Genomic DNA, 19,120 nt, shown 5'->3' with positions numbered 1-19,120 from the left:
CTCTAGAATGGGGGAGATTCTGAGAGAGACAGGCGTCCCCGAGATTCAGTCAGATATCTACAAGGAAATGGGAAACGGCTCTTGGAGCCAGACATCCTTTCTTCCCACAAGGATGCAGGCATACCACCTGGCGTGGCCCTTGGGGAATGGTGAGGATCCTGACCTACCACTAGGTTTTCCCAGTGGGTTGTCCTGGACAAGGAGAAAGGAGAGAGAGAGAGACAGCAGGATCCTCTGGTGGAGAAATCCGTAACTCACCCAGCCGAGATCCGATGTCCGCTGTTGGATGGGCATTCAGCGGTGGAGGAGGGGAGACCCCTCACCAGTCAATCAGTTTCAACAGGACCCCAGTCCCGGGCATTCGGCACCATATGCTGGAGAAAAATGCTGTTCACTGGGACATGGAGACTGACTGAGCATAAGCAAAGAATTTATTGACACGCTCTCCCAACAGAGGGGGTCTGAAGAACAGATTTCAGTCCCCCCACCAGCATGGTGGGGTCTGAAGAGAGACCTCAGCCCCCTCGTGGAAGGTGCAGATGTGAATTTATACAGCACAGCAGTAGGCGGGGAAATGTTAGTTCAGGGGGAGGGGGTTAGGGTCCGAGTACAGCCTTGGGTCAATAAAGGGCTGTAAGAGTGAGTTCTTGTGTATGGCTTGGGGTGGTGGGCTAGGCAGTAGGGTTTTCTTGGAATGCAGGAGAGTTTGGTGGCCTGGAAGGGAGGAAGGTCCTTCTCTGCTCCATACTCACAGTGATATGGCTCATGCTGGGGGGAGACGCTGTCTTCCACACGTAGGCAGCTTGCTCAGTCAGTAGGAATGGAGCACAGCCTGATGACCTGGTAATCATGGCAAATGTCTAACACCATGATTATTCTTTTCTGGAATGTACACCTTTTACTTTTTTGTTGTTGTTGTATTGGTAAAGCTTCCAGAAGAATGTTGCCTGGAAGCAGTGATAGCAGACATCCTTGCCTTGTTCCTTACATTAATGTGACTATTTCTAGTTTTGCACTATTGCTTATTGCTTGTTGATTTGGGATAATTACCCTTTATAAAGTAAAGGAAATTCCCTTCAGTTCTGAATCAAAAAGAGGTATTTTTAAAATTACAATTGAATGTTGAATTTTACTGAATGGTTTTCTAATGTCTATCAAAATAATAATAATAATCTTTATCCTTTATCTGTTAACATAGTGAATCACATGAAAAATTTCCTCATGATGAATGACCTTTGCATGTCTTGAATAGTAACCTTTCTGGTTATAGTGTATGATTTTCTTAGTATGTTGCTGGAATTTGACTTCCTGATAGTTTATTCATTATTTTCTTATTTTGTGTCATTTATAACTGTAAATGAGATGCGTTTATTGATTTCTTGGCCTGTATTTCTTTTCTTTTTTTTAGGGTTTTCTTGCTTTGCATCATTAGAAGCCAGTATTCAATAACATGTCCTACGTTTTTGGAATTTACTGAGATTTTCTTGTGGTTAATGCATGTTGATTTTCTAAAATTGCTCCATGGGCTAAATTTATTAGATTAGGATTGTAATTTTTAGTATTCAAAGAGACTACAATAAAACTTATGTTTTGTCTACTCAACCTGTCGATTTCTCTGATTGTTTTTTAACTCTCCTAATATGATGATGATTTTGCCACTTTCTCCTTGTATTTCTAATAGCTTTTGCTGTATATATTTCAGTGTTACTATTTAATATGTAAATATTTATAACCACTAAATCTAAAGACTTCTTTATTTTTTTTAGGAGGTACCAGGGATTGAACCCAGGACCTCGTATCTGAGAACCACGAGCTCAACCACTGAGCTACATCTGCACTCAGGAATTTTACTTTTTAAGCAATATGCATTCATTCGAGGAATATTTATTTTACCTCTACTATGTAGCAAACACTCTTCTAGGTTTTAGGGATTCATCAGTGAAGCAAACAGATAAAAAGCCCCACCCCCAATGAAGCCCGTGTTTCATAAGGAGGCGAGGTAGTGAGCGGCTCAAGTCCCTCCTCAGAGCCGCAGGAAGGAGTCCTGTGGAGCTGGAAATCTGGAAGTCTGGAGGAGCAGGCAGCTGTGCATCATTAATCCAGCCCCCTTAGCCTGGGGCTCTCCAAAGACACCAGGAGAGGTGGCCGAACAGGGGCAGGCCAGTGTGAGGGGACACCAGACCCAACCCCAACCTGCTAACACTCAGGGCCACTTCTCAGGCCTGGACTGGCCCTTACCCTCCTTCTGAAGAACGCTGAAAATTCCCCAAAAGAATGTCAGAAAGGCATAATTAAGTTCTCTGTAGCCTGACTGGAGCCTTCTGAGGAGACAGTGACTGCTCAGCTGACCTGGAGGGAAGTCGTCCGTTTGTGCTGTGGAATGCCTGCTCTGCCCTGCCTCCTCTGTGGGAAGCCTGCACAGCTGTCCCCCTCCATGACTCTGGATTGCTGGATGGACAATGGCCACCACCCTGGTGTCCACAAGACTTTTCTCTCAAACCTGTTTTTCAGTCTTTCTGGGAGTAATAACCCAGACTGCAGGTTGGGGTCCCACATATTGTGATTTAGGGGAGAGACCGACCCTCACATGGTGGAAGGAAGGCATAGACTATATAGTTGCCCAGAAATGGCCTCTCAGGCCTGGCTTTCTAGGACTGGGAAGCACTTTCTAAGGAAAGAAAGTAAACACGCTCTAGAGAAAGATATAACAGTGTTTTGAGGATGAGGGAAATCACTTGCTTAGAGGAAATGCTACACATGCTTATAGTCAGCCATTTTGAGTATCTTCTGCCGACTAATGCCCCAGCTCTCCGGTGCTCTAAAATTCTTACAGCACTGATATCCACCCTTGGACCTATTCCCTTGGACTGCAAATTCCAGGCAGTCAAGGAAAGTGGCACACATATCCTTTTTGTAGGTCTTTGTATTGCACTCACTTACAACATCCAAGTGGCTCTATCTCTACTGCTAGCAATTCTTGCTGTAGTTCAAAGCCAAGCAACCCCAGAGAACCTACTCCATGGCAAGTCTCAGGCCAAGAGTAAGTTAATAGTCCTTTATGTCCCAGATCCTAAGACAATGTCTGTCATATGAGTCATCAATGAATATATTTGAGTGAATGAATATATTAGGAGTAACTATACTTCTTCTGCCTTTAACACAGGATTATGAGGAACCAATGAGATTTACACAGATGAATATTTGTGTCAACTAAATGCTATGTGGTGTCAAGGTATCAACACCAGTCACTCTCATGTTTAACATGTTAGCTCAAATGAGTTTATGATTGCTTTCCTTCAGAACAGATGGCTAACACACAAGAGGCCAAAAGTTAGAGCTGGGGTTGGTGCAGGAGGAAGAAGGAATAACGGGAAGGATGTGGCTCAAGCGACTGGGCTCCCATCTACCATATAGGAGGTCCAGGGACCCATTCCTTGGGTCTCTTGCTGAAGGCAAGCTGGTTCGTGTGGTGAGCTGGCATGAGCGGAGTCCCGGCCCAAGTAGGAGAACAGGCCCACGTGGAGACGTGATGCAAGCAAGATGATGCAAGAAAAAGAGACACAGAGGAGAGACAGTAAAGATGCAGCAGAACAGGGAGCTGAGGTGGTACAAGAGATTGAGCAACCATCTCCCTTTCTGGACAGTCCCAGGATTGGTTCCTGGTGCCGACTAAAGAGAAGACAAGGAGACACAGAAGAACACACACCCAATGGACACGAAAGCAGATAGGGAATGCAAACACAATGGGAGAGGGGAGAAATAAATACATAAATCTTAAAAAAAGAAAAGAAGAAGGGGTAAATTCTGGGGTTCTCACACTGGACTCCAGATGCACACCAGCTTGCCCACTCAAGGGTTTGGCAATAAATTAGAATAATGATATTTTTGCTGTTCTCAAGGAAAACTAAGTGAATAGGTGAACTATCTCCATTCTAAGCTTCATTCCTACACAGATGGTTTCTGTTGCCTTCTGTCTGCCTACAAGAAGATAACATCAAATGTACCTAGGCCAAACAAACTTGTTTTTCTTTAAAAAAGTCATTTTTTTTTTTTTTTTACAAAAGTGGCTGATATTTACTGTGAAAAATGCAAACAATGTAAAAGATGTGATGCACAGATCATACCTCACTCCCAGACTCACTGCTCAGGAATTATGGTTTACAATTTGGTGTGTCCTCTTCTTTTTCCTTTGCCCTTCCCTTAGAGAGTGGCATGGCTGGGAGCTGGGCAGGAGGTGGGGCCAAGCAGATGGCAGGGAGCCAAGGGAGTGGCTGGTGTGCTTAGGAAATTGGCTATGTACAGGCACTGGGCAAATAAATCAATATATTGAGGATAATGGGGGTCAGGATTTTCACTGTTGGAGAAGGGAATTAAAAATAAGGAAAGGGGGAAGACTAGAGAGAAATCTGAGGTGTTGGGTTGGAACTGGAAATATTAACGTGCACTCATGGCTTTAAAAATAAACACATGCATGAGATATTCGCACAGATAGATGTAGATATATGTGTATACGTGTAAGCACACAAGCCTTCTGTTGGCTGAATCTGCGCAGTGTTTCCTCATGTTGAGACTTAGGTCAGGCCTTCTTGGCAGGGATCCCATAGAAACGGAGCTCGGCTGTTCTCCGCGCGTCTCATCAGGAGGTGCATGATGTTACCTGTGCCCCCACTGCTGATGCTAACCTTGATCACCTGGTCAAAGGGGTGCCTGCCAGGTGGTTTCACCCTAAACTGACTAGTTTTCCTTTTGTCATTGAGAACTATTTCGTGAGGAGCAACTCCTTGGTGTCCATTGTTGACTCCCTGATGGTGGCCAAATTGGTGGCATCTATTGTGAGAGAGCACTTTCCCTTCTCCAATTCGTATGAGTATGGGCCCATGAATTTCTGGAATCAGCATAGCCCAGACACAATGAGGATTTCTTCTTCCTCTTCCTTCCTCCCTCCCTGTTGGAACATCATTTCTGCAACTTAAATAGTCCAGAAAAAGAATAATGAAAGTGGGACTATTCATAGAAAAGGGTGATGGAGCAAATGTGATTAAATAGTAGAGAGAAGTGGAGGCAGGAACTCTTTGTTATTATTCTTTCACCTTTTTCTACAACATTTATTTGAAAATGGATTTTTAGAAAGTTGCATGTGCAGTCAATTTGTGTCTATGCATATGTGCACACGTATGTGAATTTATGCATGTGTACAGATGTCTTTTTGAATACACATGTAGAAATAGGGCTGGAATCATCTACTATTGACTTGGTTCCCCTCGTCCCCCGCCCCCCTCCAGGTGCAGTCAAGTTCGGGAACCAGTGCCCTTAGTCAAGGCTCATGGCATTCACCGGTGGAGCTAGTTAAAGAGGGGCTCCTGCCTTAACCCTGGCGGCCCAATTCTCCCTGAGCGCGGCCTCTCCTCTGCCCAGCAGGGCAGGGGCTGCGGGGGGCGGGCCCGGCCTCGCGCTCAGCCATGGACGCTGCGCCTGAGCCGTCAGGGCCCAGCCCGGCGCCGCCGCCTTCCTGGACGCCCCGGAGGCCGAGGTGCTGCAGGACGTGCTGCGGGAGCAGTTCGGGCCGCTGCCCAGCTGGCTGCCATCTGCCGGCTCAGGCGTCTGCCCTCGGCGACTACTCGGCGACCCAGGACGTGCAGTTGGCGCTGGAGCAGCGGCGCGGGGCCAAGGCCAAGGAGCGCGGGCGTCCAGGGCCGTCGCTGCTCCGCCGCCCCCGACCCCTTCCCGCGGGCGGGCTGGCCCTGCCCTCTCAACCTCCCCGCGCGGCCTCGCTCCCCGTGGTTTTGGACATCCTGGGGTCCGCCTCGTGCTTCTGGTTGGCGGGGGAGAGACGGTGGCTTTGGTGAACTTACAGTCCCCAGGCTGCTTTTTGGGCGCCGCACGGGTGGCCTCCTCACCGCCTGGGCTTGTGGGGGAACGGGGTCTGGGAAGCGGACAGGGGAGGCCCCAGACAGCTGTGAAAATGTGTCCCGCATACAGGTGCTTTTAAAGAGCTCATTAGTGCATGTACTTTGAGCCTCAGTTTCCCGACTGTGTGTGGTGGTCCAGTGCTCAGGTCGCAAAGGACGCCCCATTCCAACTTTTCCTCTACATTTCGGTCTCTAAGCAAATCTCTGGTGGTGTCCAGGCGGAGCCAGTTCTTCTAGGGCCTGTGTCCTCCAGGGGCAAGTTCTTTAGAGCTGGGAAAGAGGGTGGTGAGGTGTCACACTCCAGAGAAATGAGGTGCTGGTAGCCCAGGGCCTCTGGCCTCTCTGACAAAAAAATGAGTCACCTCAAGCTACGTTTCAAGTGTCATCAACTACAGATTCCTTGGCTACTAAAACATTAACTCTGCTAGAAAAGTTTGAAGGGTTGGTGGCACAGTGCTTGAGTAGATAAGGGTGTGTCCATTTTAGTCATCAGTACCATTTACTGATGACTTTCTAAGTGTGCGATGCTTGGTGAGGTATTTTTACTTGTCCATTACATTATTCACCACAAAAAGCTACAAAATTGGTGTTCTCCACTTTGCAGATAAACAACCTGAGGCTGAGTGATTTAAATACCCTACAGGCTTTATAAAGGTAGTGAATGGGGGAGGGGGTTTTCTGTCTGGGTGTAGCTGACTTGGAGTTTTTAACAGACTTCCTGGTGGTTCTCTACTACAGTGCAGTGGGTGCCCTCTTCAGTGAGTGGGGGACGGTCAAGGGACGATGTATACGTACCCCCTGGTTCACCCACAGTGCTGAGTTTTGCTGCTCCTTTTGCCCTGAAAGTCTCTGCCAGTGGAACTACTGCTCTTCAGAATATGCCTGCTTAGATTCACCAGCCAGATAAAAGGGCTGTAGAAATGAGCTGCACAGCCCCTTTCCGTTGTTTGGGGACGTATATGTACAAATTACCTTCTCTGTGTCACTGTACCTTTTTGTTTTCTAGATAAAAATCTCAGTCGTGTTTTTGTCAAACTGAAGGCACTTGTGCCATTCCTCCCGCAAAGCAGGAAGCCTAGCAAAGTTGATGTCCTTAAAGGGGCAACTGAATACACACAAATTCTCAGTAATGTGTTGGAAGGAGCCAAAGATGCTGAAGTAAAGGCTTAAGAATTCAGAATGTCACTAGCTATCATTTAATGAGCCTTTTCTGTGTGCCTGGTACTTGATGTATACTTCCAGTTTGTGTCTGACAATTCTGTCGGGTAGTTCCAATCCCTGTTTTACAGAAGGAGCAACTAAAAATAAGACCACAGAGCTAAGAAATGTCAAGGCTGGGATTTGGATCCAGGTTTACATGAGCTTTGGTCACATTCCTAACCATCTATATACTTAGTTCTTGTCACTGCTAAATATTTAACTGAACCTTGGTATGTAGAGAGCCTGCTTTGCAAAATGAAACCCCAGGTATCACCGCTGTTATCAGGGTGGCATAGCTCAGAAGTGTCCAGAAGGTATTGGAAGGCTGGGGCTGGTTTTATGGGCTTATTCCACAGAAGGTGTGAAAATGGATCAATAAAAGGAAGAAGAGAGCCCTTAGAAGTGAGCCCCAGGGAACACCTGTTGGCTAGAGGAAGGAGGAGCCATGAGAAAGAAGCCAAGGTGGGGTAAAATATCAAGGAGAAAGAGTTTTGGCCACCATGGGAAGCTGTGAGAAGCTACAGGGGTGCTGAGGAAGCAACCAGATTCAGCATTTGTTAGTGGAGGAGTGGGCTGGGAGTCAACTTGTAGGGAGAAGGTCGAGGAAATATAATTGGTAAAGATTTGGAATCAAACAGAGAGAAGTGGTGGAGTTCAAGTTCCAGTCAACCTGCAAGTCTGTTAGAAGAGGGATGAAAAGAATGGAAGCAAGAGAAAAGCCATCAGATCAAGTGAAGGTCATAGGTTTGTATTTAAAGACAGATGGGGAGAGAGAAAAAAGAGAAGAGAAATATTATGTCAAGTTAGGGCAGAAACAGCCAGGTGTACAATGTATTGCTGAATTGGTTCTTTCCTTCTGCTTGTCCCCCAGTACTGGTCAGGTAGTGATGGGAGGAGTCGTCCTGCGATGGGGATGGATTGTCCTATCTGCCAAAGTGAATGGTTGGGTTGTGGTGTGGTCACAGTATTTAGACTTGTGCAGGTGGCTGCCTGAGGTTTTCCTTGTGTTTTGTGCAACAGAAATGATTTACATTTTTTTCTGCTTAAAGACAGAGCAATTAAGATTTTCCTCTGCTGTAATATTTAGTTGCCCAGTATAGAAGATCGTAAGTTTATAGTCGACTGGGTAATACTTTTCTCTCCATACCTTCAACATCGCCCTAACTACTTAAATGAAACTTGGTCAGTTAAACATCTGAGATATATTGATTTAAATCGCCAAAGTCTCTCATATTATACTGTTTGATACCAACTATGGTTTCTAGAAACAAGACCCAGATGATCTGAGCTATAGCAACAATACTTCTGCACCCCATATATCTGTGCTTAGAGAATCATCCAGAAGCACCACCCTGCCTGCCAGCTGTATGGTGTGCTTGAAAAACGAGGATAGGCTCTGGGCAGAGGGTGGCAGTGGTGACTCAGCATACACTTGTTACCAGAGCATACTGCCTACAACTGGAGTTATCTCCCCCATCAGGAGACTGGTAAAGTGTTCCTTCTTAAAGTCATCTAGGTGTCAACGTCTATAACTTGAAGTGTGGCTATTTCCATGCTAAAACATTACAACAATTTTGTGAAAATTTACCATGCTGTTCACACCTTGCATTGGTGTGATCCATTTAAAATAGATGAAAGCACACCTATGTTATTGTTCTACTTGCTGTAGTTCATGATTTAACTTGGGGTTCACTGTGTTCCTTGGATTTTAAAAAATTCTTATTCTAGTAACATGCATATAACCTAAAACGTCTCCTTTTAAAAATTTTTATTCTTTAATTTTTAAGTTTCCTATTAATTGCATTCAAGTATGTATTTATGTCCACAATGTTGTGCTCTAATCACTACAATCACCACCATCCATTACCAAAACTTCTCATGATCCCAAAGAGAAAATGAGTACATCTTGAGCATTAACTCCTAGTATTACCTACCCCCACCCCATCCCCTGGTAAAGGATATTCTAGATTGACTGAGTTTTATTCTAATTTTTTCATATCCATGAGATCATTCAATATTCATTCGTGTCTGGCTTATTCACTCAAAATGATGTCTTCAGGGGCCATCCGTGTGTGGCATGTATCTGAATTTCCTTTTTATGGCTGAATAATCCATTGTATATGTACCCCCTTTTCTTCATCTGTGGATGGATACTTGGGTTGCTATCATCTCTGGGCAAGTGTAAATAATGCCACTATGAACACAGGTATGAAAATATCTGAGTCCCTGCTTTCATTTCTTTTGGTTATGGAACCAGAAGTGAGATTGCTGGGTCATATGGTAGCTCTGTAATTTGAGGAACTGCCAGTTGTCTTCCCCAGTGGCTGCACCGTTTTACATTCCCACCAACAGTGAATTAATTTTTCCTGATTTCATTCATCAATACTTTTAGTTTTCCTTTTTTCTAATAGTAGCTATTCTAATGGGTATGAAATGGTATGTCATTATGGTTTTGATTTGCATTTTCCTAATGGCTGATGTTAAATATCTCATGTGCTTTGTGATCGCTCATATATTTTCTTGGAGAAATGTCTATTCAAGTAGTTTGCCCATTTTAAAAATTGGTTGTCTTTTTTGAGTTGTAGGATTTCTTTATATATTTTAGATATTAAATGCTTGTTGGATATGTGGCTTCTAAATATTTTATACCCTGACTAATTTATATTTTTAGTTTCATAATAAAGTCCTTTGTACAAAAACTAATTTTGATGAAGTTCCATTTATCTTTTAGTACTTTGGGTGTAAATTCTAAGAAACTTTCGTCTAACACAAAGTCCTGAAGATGCTTCCTTATGTTTCCTTCTAGGGGTTCTGTAGTTCTGGCTCTTATATTAGGTCTATGGTCCATTTTGAGTTTTTTTTGTATATGGTATGAGGTATCGGGGTGAACTTTCATTCTCTTGCACATGGACATCCTGTTTTCCCATAATCATTTGTTGAAGAGGCTCTTCTTTCCTCATTGACAGGACTTGGCATCCTTGTCAAATTAGTTGATCATAGATGTGAGGGTTAATTTCTGAACTGGGTTAGATTCCATAGTCTTTATTCTTGTAAATAACATGCTGCTTTGATGACTGTAGCTTTGTAATAAGTTTTAAAATTCGAAACTGTGAGTCCTCCAACTTGGTGGTTCTTCAAGATGGTTTTGTCTATTCAGGGGACTTTATGCTTGTATATAAATTTGGCAATTGGCTTTTCCATGTCTACAAAGAAGTCTGTTGAAATTGCCTAGGGTTGCCTTGAATATGTAAATTTCTTTGTGTAAAATTGACATATTAATGACATTTAGTCTTTGAATGCATGAACACAGAATGCCCTTCCATTGGCCGTCTTGGATTTTTTAGCAGTGTCTTAAAGTTTTCTGCATAAATCCTTTACATCCTCGGTTAGATATTTTTTTTTCCTTTCCCATAGATTTTTGATTTTTGTGGCTGCTATGGAATGATTGTTCATTACTAGTGTATATAATCACTACTGCCTTTTGCATATTTATCTTGCACCCTACTACTTTGCTGAATTCATTTATTGGTTCTAGCAGCTCTACGGTTCTTCTCTCCCCTGCCCCCCCCCCGTTTTTTTTTTTTTTTTATATATAGGATAATGCAATCTACAAATCAGGAAAGTTAATTTTTCCTTCTCAAGTTAGATGGCTTTTCTTTCTAAGGCCCAATTGCTCTAGGTAAAATTTCCAGTACAATGTTGAATTAACAGGTGGGAAAGTGGACATCCTTGTCTTGTTCCTGATCTTAGAGGGGAAAAAGCTTCCAGACTTTCACCATTAAATATATTAGCTGTGAGTTTTTCATAGATGCCTCCTTTTGTGTCGCAGTTTCCTTCTATTCCTAATTTTGAGTGTGCTTATGAAGTAGGAGTGCTGGATTTTCCAAATGTCTTTTCTGCATCAATTAAGATGATCACTTAGCTTCCCCCCCTTTATTCTGTTAATGTGGTATATTCAATTAATTTTCTTATGTTGACCCACCCTTGCATACTTGGTAGGAATCCCACTTGGTCATGGTGTATAATTGTTTTAATATGCTGTTGGATCCAGCTTGCTAGTATTTTGAGGATTTCTGCATCAGTATTAATAAGGGATATTGGTCTATAGTTTTCTCTTACAGTTTCTTTATCTGGCTTTGATATGAGGATGATACTGGCTTCCAATGTGTTAGGGAGTGTTCCTTCCTCTTCACTTTTTTTGGAGGGGTGGGGAAGAGTTTGAGCAGGTTTGGTGTTCATTGTTCTGGAACACTGGTAAAATTCCCCTGAAGCCACCTGCTCCTAGGCTCTTCTTTGTGAGACACTTACTGATCCGATTTCTTTACTAGTTATTGGTTCACTGCTATCTATTTCTTCTTGAGTCAGTGTTGGTAGTTTGTGTTCTAGGACTTTGTTCATTTGATCTAGGTATTACTATTCATTTCTGTGGGCTAGTGGTATTTTTTCATTTCAGATTTTCTTCCCCTCTTTCCCTCTTTCCACCCCTTTCTGCCCCCTTGCCCTCCCCCTTATAGATAAATGGTTTTTTGGGTTTTTTTTTTCCAGATCACCAACTTCTGGTTGATTTCTATTTAATTCTCATATACTCCACTCTAATGTCTATTTCCTTCCTTCTCCTTGTTTTGAGATTAGTTGTTTTTCTAGATCTCGAGTTTGAGGTAAGTTCTCTAATTTAAGACCATTCTTCATATTTAAGCATTTAGAGCTAAAGATTTCCCTCAGCCCTGCCTTTGCATCCCTTAAGTTTTTGTATGTCGTGCGTTCTCTTTCATTCACATCAAAATACTTACTAACTTCCCTTGTGACTTCTTTTTTAACCCATTGGTTTTTAATTTCTACATTTGTGAATTTGCCATTTCTTCCTCGGATATTTCTAGTATCATTCCATTATGTTCACAGAAGATACCTTGTATGACTTGAATATTTTTGAATGAGACTTCTTTTATGACCTAAGACATGGCCTGCCCTGGAGAATAATCCATTTGTATTTGAGAAGAATGTATATTCTGATGTTGGATGAAGTGTTCTCTGTATGTGTGTTAGGTCTAGTTGGTTGAGAGTATAGTTCAATTCTTCTATTTCCTTATTGGTCTTCCATCTAGATGTTCTAGACATTATTGAAAGTGGTATATTGAAATTTCCTAATGTAGAATTGCTTATTTTGTTTATTTCTCCCTTCAAATCTGTCAAAATTTGCTGAATATATTTTAGGAGTCTGCTGCTAAGTGTATGTATGTATTTATACCTGTCTAGTTGCGTTGACCCCTTTACCAGTATCTAATGGCCATCTTTGTCCCTCATAACTGCTTTTGACTTAAGGTCTATTTTATGTTATTAGTATAGTTATACCAGCTCTGTTTTTTTTGTTTTTTGGTTTTTGGTTTTTTTTTTGAGGTATCAGAGATTGAACCCAGGATCTTGTATGTGGGAAGCCGATGTTCAACCAGTGAGCTTCATTGGCTGTCCTGAGTTGACTTTTTGTTTTGCTTGAGTTTTAGTTTGTTTTAAGAGGTACTGGGTACTGAGCCTGGGGCCTCCCATGTGGAAAGCAGGTGGTCAACCACTTGAATCACGTATATTTTCCTCCCTCCCCCTTTTTTTATATTACTACTTTCATGGCATATTTTTTCCTCTGTCACTTTACTTTTAACCTACTCATGAGTTTTGAATTTAAGATGAGTCTTTTGTAGATATCATATAGTTAGGTAATACTTTATCCACTTTTGCCAATCTGCCTTTTGACTGGGGAGTTGAATCTACTTACATTTAAAGTAACTGCTGATAATGCAGAACTTTCTTTTACCATTTTCCTATTTTGAATTTGCAAGTTTTATATATATATACTTTTTTGACCCTCAATTCTTTTAATTCCTACTCTCATATTTGGCTTTTGGTACTACGCCATTTTGAAAAACATTTCTTTGAAGATATTTTCCATGTGCTTACTTGGTGATTACCTGTGGAGCTGAAATTTAGCATCTTAACCCTATCAATCATTTAATTTGGTACCTACTTCAATAACATCCACATGTACCATTCCTGTATCTATCTTCTAGATCGCTGTCCTTACTGTTTTTTAAAGATGTATTAATTTATGTATTTCTGTCCCCTTCCCCCATCCCCCACCCCAGTTGTCTGTTCTCTGTGTCTATTTGCAGTGTCTTCTTCTTTGTCCGCTTCTGTTATTGTCAGTGGCATGGGAATCTGTTTCTTTTTGTAGAGTCATCTTGTGTCAGCTCTCCATGTGGGCGGTGCCATTCTTAGGCTCCAGTTACTTTTGTGATGGGTGTCTCTCCTTACAGGGCACACTCCTTGCGCATCGGGCTCCCCTACACGGGACACCCCTGCATGGCACAGCACTCCTTGCGCGCATCAGCACTGCGCATGGGCCACCTCCACATGGGTCAAGGAGGCCTGGGGTTTGAACCGTGAACCTCCCATGTGGTAGGAGGATGCCATGACCACTGGGCCAAGTCCGCTTCCCACTCTGTCCTTATTAATTTGCATTTTAGCTGCCGCGGTAAGATTTAGAGTTGCCTACCATAAAATACAACACTACTGGAGTAACTGCCCCTATGCTTACCTCTACCAGGAGTCTCTATTTCTCTATGCCGCTTTGAACCACTGTCTAATGTCCTTCCCTTTTACTCTAAATAGCTCCCTTTAGCATTGCCTGTAGGACAGGTCTAGTGGGGGTGAATTCCCTCAGCTTTTGTTTATCTGGAAATGTCTTATTTTCTCCCTCATTTTTGAATATAAAATTCTTGGTTGGCATTTGTCATCTTGCAGCACGCTAAGTATTTCAACAGTTTGATCAGGATTTGACAGGGTGTATTTCTTCCACTTGATCCTGCTTGGTGTTCTCTGAGCTTCTTGGATGTTCATATTAACATCTCTTGCTGAGCATAGGAAGTTGTTGTTTCTTTGAACATTCCTTCTCCCCTCTTCTGCTGGGACCCCCAGAATGCAAATATTGGTATGCCTGATGGTATCCCAGAGGTCTCTTGGACTATTTTTTATTTTGAATTCTTCTCCACCTGACTCACTTGTCTTGTGTTTAGGTTCAGTGATTCATTCTTCAGCCAGCTCTGATCTGCTGCTGAAAGCCTCCTGGGAATTTTTCATATTCATTATTGTGGTCTTCAGCAGTTCTGTTTGGTTCCTTTTTAAAATTTCTGGCTCTTTGAGATTCCCATGCTCATTTTTTTTTTAAATCCCTGAAAACCTTACATTCCTTCCCCCCCCCCCCCCCCCCAGCCAACTTCATCTCCTTGAGCAAACTGAAGATCACTTCAAGTCTGTCTAGTACATCCACAGTCAGGTCACCTTCATTGTCTTCTGGATTTGTATCTCTTTACTTTGAATGGATCATTGTTTCCAGTTTCTTTGATTTCTCATGGCATACTATACATACTCATATATTAATGTTAGCTCAGTCTTATTCCTTGACCTGTTTCTTGAGTTTCTATCCAGCTCATGATAGGACAGGTTTTCTTGTGTGTCAGGAGCTAAGAAAACCAAATAAATCTTAGCAGAAACCCCTTCAGCAGTTTGCAAATTGGATATGCATTGGCTGGACTCTCTGCAGGGGTGAGTCTTCTTATCAGGGAGGTCAGCACGTGGTGAATGCAAAGTGCAGGGGCCTCCCTGTCTCTTCTGGCCTGTGTCTTGTGCTGGGTTTGTGCTTGCTAGTGGTGTTAGGAGTTCCCTGTTTGTGGAGTGTGAAAACTCCCTGTCCTCTACTTCTCAGGCCACAGACATCCTCCCTCTCCCTGGTGTTCCCCTGCAGGGGGTAAAGCAGGCCAGCCTTGGCAGCCTTTGCCCAGGCCACTGGCCCCCATTGTTTCTCTCACTGCCTTTGTAGTCTCCAGTTGCTTTTCCCTGGGGGGCACATTCTGGGAACAGGTAGGGAAACACCAGAGAGGAATTTCCTAATTTAGTCTTTCCCAGCTGGAGCAAGGCCAGGGCCCCTCAAAGGGAGCACTGGCTGGCTCCAAACTGCCCTGAGGGGGCAGCCAGGTTGGGTGCCTTCAGCTGCTTCTATGGCTCCCCAAAGCTGTGCTTTCTTTATTTGGCGTTTGCCTACCAAATGCATCCCCTCCACTGTCTTCCCACAGCTCTGAAGAAGTATGTCGTCTTTCAAGTCTCTTCTACTGCTTCTGTCCAATGTGGGTTAGAACATTGGCAGCTCTCAGCGCTGGATGCCCAGCAGTTTGAAGTAGCTAATCTAAAGGAGCATTTCTTTTTTGTTTTTAAAGATTTATTTATTTATTTCTCTCCCCTTCCCCCTCCCCGACCCCGGTTGTCTGTTCTCTGTGTCTGTTTGCTGTGTCTTCTTTGTCCGCTTCTGTTGTTGTCAGCGGTAAGGAAGTCTGTGTTTCTTTTTCTTTGCGTCATCTTGTGTGTTCTCCATGTGCGGCAGCATTCCTGGGAAGGCAGCACTTTCTTTCGCACTGGGCGGCTCTCCTTACAGGGCGCACTCCTTGCACATGAGGCTCCCCTATGCGGGGAACAATCAGTGTTGCAGGGCACTCCTTTCGCGCATCAGCACTGTGCATGGGACAGCTCCACACGGGTCAAGGAGGCCTAGGTTTGAACTGCGGACCTCCCATGTGGTAGATGGATGCCCTAAACACTGGGCCAAGTCCACCGCCCTCCAAAGGAGCATTTGGTCCATTCTCTTCCTCCCAACCCCTGGATCTTGGAACTAGCTTTTGTCCCCTTCTGGCACCAACAAATTATGCCAAGGGCTGGACCCCGCTGTTGCCTGCCACGAGATTGGGGGTTGGGTAGTTGTAACAGCTGTGCTGTAAATGTGATTCTCTGGCATTTATTTCCATGTACCAGAATTTTCTCCCCATTGTTCCCTAGATGCTGTGTGGTATTCTACTGGACTCCAGAGTTTTGAAATAGTTGATTGAGACAGTTACTGTCTAATAGTTCCCAGAGCTTCCTGCTTTGCCATCTTCCCACAATTCTCTGGCTGCCCTTTATTTGACTAAAGGTTCCTGGCTCTGGTTAGAGTCCTGTCCAGCTTATCCAAAGGGGGTGGCTATGTAAGGTTTTCAGGATCCTGGTCAGATACCCTAACTGGAGACCCAGTGCCAGCTGATATGACACATTGGACTGAATGCTGGTGTGCAGAAGGGCCTAAGATTTGGGAGGCAGTTTGCAGAGTAGTTTCCTCTTCCTGTCATTGGAGAGGATCTGGGAAGTAGAATCCTGGTGCTGGCAAGGATGGGAATTTATTTTGGGAGGCTGGGGGTAAAAACAGGTAGTACAAAATCAACATCCCTGGAACGCAAAGTCCTTAAAGTATATTAGAATTTACTGATGGCAGGGATAGAGATTGACTTGTGTGGCCAGAGCAGGTTCACTTGGCGATTGAATTGGCAAGGATGTGTCCTGAAAGAGGGACTAGAGCTGTGTGTAACCACAGCATGTGGTTTTGGTAGAGATGGGGATTAAAAAAAGTCCAGGAGAGGCTCATGTAGAACTGGTGGAGTTTCAGGATGGAGGCTTTTGCCATGTAGGGGTTGGGTATTGCTGGGTGGTAAAGGTGTTTGCTGCCTCACTTTGTTTTTCTTTGTTGTGCACGGCTATAACATGGGTATTTCTCATCATTCAAGAGTGTGAATCTTTTGTTCAGAATTGTCTGTGATATTGCTGAGGCTGTGTCTCTGGAAAAGGGACACGTGGGAAGTGGATGTGGCCCAGGTGACTGAGCTCCCACCTATCACATGGGAGGTCTGTAGTTCACTGCAGAATACCAGAAATTGGTGTGATGGATAGGCGGGGCTGGCTGACATAACAAGATGATGCAACAAGAGATATAAGAAGAAAAAAACATAACAAAAGACACAACAAAATCTTGGAGCAGAAGTTCCCTTTGCCTCTAAAGAAAATGAGCAAGATAATAAGATGACGTGACTGGTGGGCACAGCAAGCTGATGCAATGAGATGATGCAACAAGATACACAAGAAGAAAAAACATTAAGAGAGACAAAGCAGGGAATGGAGGTGGCTCAAGAGTAGGCACTGCCTTCCCATACCGGAAGTCCCGGGTTCAGTTCCTGTGTGCCTTCTAAAGACACAGCACACAACAAGTGCAAACAGTGTGGGAGTGGGGAGAAATAAATCTCAACAAAAACAAATAAATAAAACCTATCAGTTTTGGAGTGAGATGGCATGAGAGCTGGGGGGGCATATGGATGAAGACCATGTGTGGGGCCTGGATAAGGCAGAGTCAAAGATTCAAGTGTTGCCATGTCACAGGAGCTTCCTTGGAAAGCTGCTGAGAGAAGGCTGCTCTGGGGGTGCTGGAGTCCCACTAACCCCCTCCTCAGGTTGTGATCATCGGTGCATAAAACTGATCACTTGGGAAACTTCCTTTAACATTTTAAGCTCTGAAGTGAGATGGCCTAGATAGTTGGGATAAACTTATTAGCACCCTGGAAACACCCCAAAGCCTCCCTGTCTCTCCTATTCCCCAGGTAGGAGCTACTTGTGACAGGAAAATTTCCCCACTGAAGCTGCCCTAGGCTTCTGCTTGGGGAGCGGCTCATCTGCTCCAGCATTCCCTCAGGGCAGGGCTTCTTAACAAGGGGCCTGAGAACTTGAACCTCAAACCTTCCTGTGGGGATATGTCAGTGTGGGTGTGATATATTTATTAAATAGTACACAGTATAGTGTGGACTTCGTAAGGGGTCTATGGTTTTCACCTGACTATCAAAGGGGTCCATGGAAAAGGAAAAGTTAAGAACCTCTGACCATGGGAGGCTCACAGGGCATATTCTGAGGAGTTTGGGTAGAAGAGTACTCCAAACTGAATTTTGTTTTGATGGAGATGTTTTCTGGCTTGTCAGAGTCGCCACCCACTCCTTATTGTATCTCACTAGCCCATTCGACTTGTTCAGATGTCTAACTCTGTAGCCCTGGATGAAGGACGTTAGGGCTCAGAGGGAAGGCTATTCCAGTGGTTCACTGGGCTCTGAGACTTGACTGTTTCTCAATCCTTGGGGGTGGTGTAAGGGCTGGTGCTGGGGTGGTATGTGCTCTGGAAGTTGTCTGGCAGTTTGAAAAGGTGAGGGATCCAGAGCAGGTAGATGGGATGGAAGTAACCTTGGAGTGATGCCTCTTCCAGTGGTGGATTCTCCAGGCTGGGGCCACTGAGCAAGCGATGAAACCAGACACCCAAGGAAGACTCTTAAGGCTGAATCTGACTGAGATAAGAAAATGTCAGAGGGAACACAGGCTTCTATCTCTTGAACCTGAGAGGGAGATTCCCTTTGTTGGAACTCATTTTTCTATGGGGAAAAATTGAAATCATTGTGGAGTCTGTTTATGGTATGAAGTTTAGCATGTTAGACAAGAACTCTCACTGGTGTGTGCTGCCCAAGCTTGACAGTGAGATGAGCATAATTCAAAAGAGAAAAAATTCTATTTCTGACATCCTGGGCCTGGTGGTTAAGTTGACTGAAGTTAGTCCTCATCCGTCCTAGTGGACTTCTAGAGGAAATGTTTCTAGGAGACGCTAGGAGAGGCTTTATAAAAGGCATGTCTCATTTGGTATAGCTGTGGTGTCCAGAACAGATCAGGGACAAAATGGCTCCAAGGGCCATGTTAATGGCAGATCTTTTAATGGGAGGAGAAGGGGTTTATAAAAAGTAGGTTATTTTAGGGACTCTTCTGGTCTTCTTTGTATCACTTCCTTTCTCTTTGGAAAGATTTTCCCTTTTTTTTAAAATAAAAGGTTTATTTATTTTATTTTATTTCTCTCCCCGTATCCTGTTGTCTGCTCTCTGTATCCATTTGCTATGTGTTCTTCTGTGTCCGCTTGTATTCTCGTCAGCGGCACCTGGAACCTCTGTTTCTCTTTGTTGTGTCATCTTGCTGTGTCAGCTCTCCATGTGTGCAGGGCCACACCTGGGCGGGCTGCGCTTTCTTTGCGTAGGGCAGCTCTGTTTATGGGGTGCACTCCTTCAGGGCATCAGCACTGCACATGGGCCAGT

General features: G+C 43.9%; 1 pseudogene; it reads left to right on the top strand.

The window, feature by feature from the left end:
- The first annotated feature begins 4,805 nt into the window (after positions 1-4,805).
- LOC131273764 (factor in the germline alpha-like) lies at positions 4,806-17,650 on the top strand (annotated as a pseudogene).
- Positions 17,651-19,120: the final 1,470 nt, after the last annotated feature.

Source organism: Dasypus novemcinctus, chromosome 17 (genome assembly GCF_030445035.2).
Source record: "Dasypus novemcinctus isolate mDasNov1 chromosome 17, mDasNov1.1.hap2, whole genome shotgun sequence".
In the NCBI taxonomy this organism is placed as follows: domain Eukaryota; kingdom Metazoa; phylum Chordata; class Mammalia; order Cingulata; family Dasypodidae; genus Dasypus; species Dasypus novemcinctus.
This window is presented reverse-complemented; position numbering and strand designations above follow the sequence as displayed.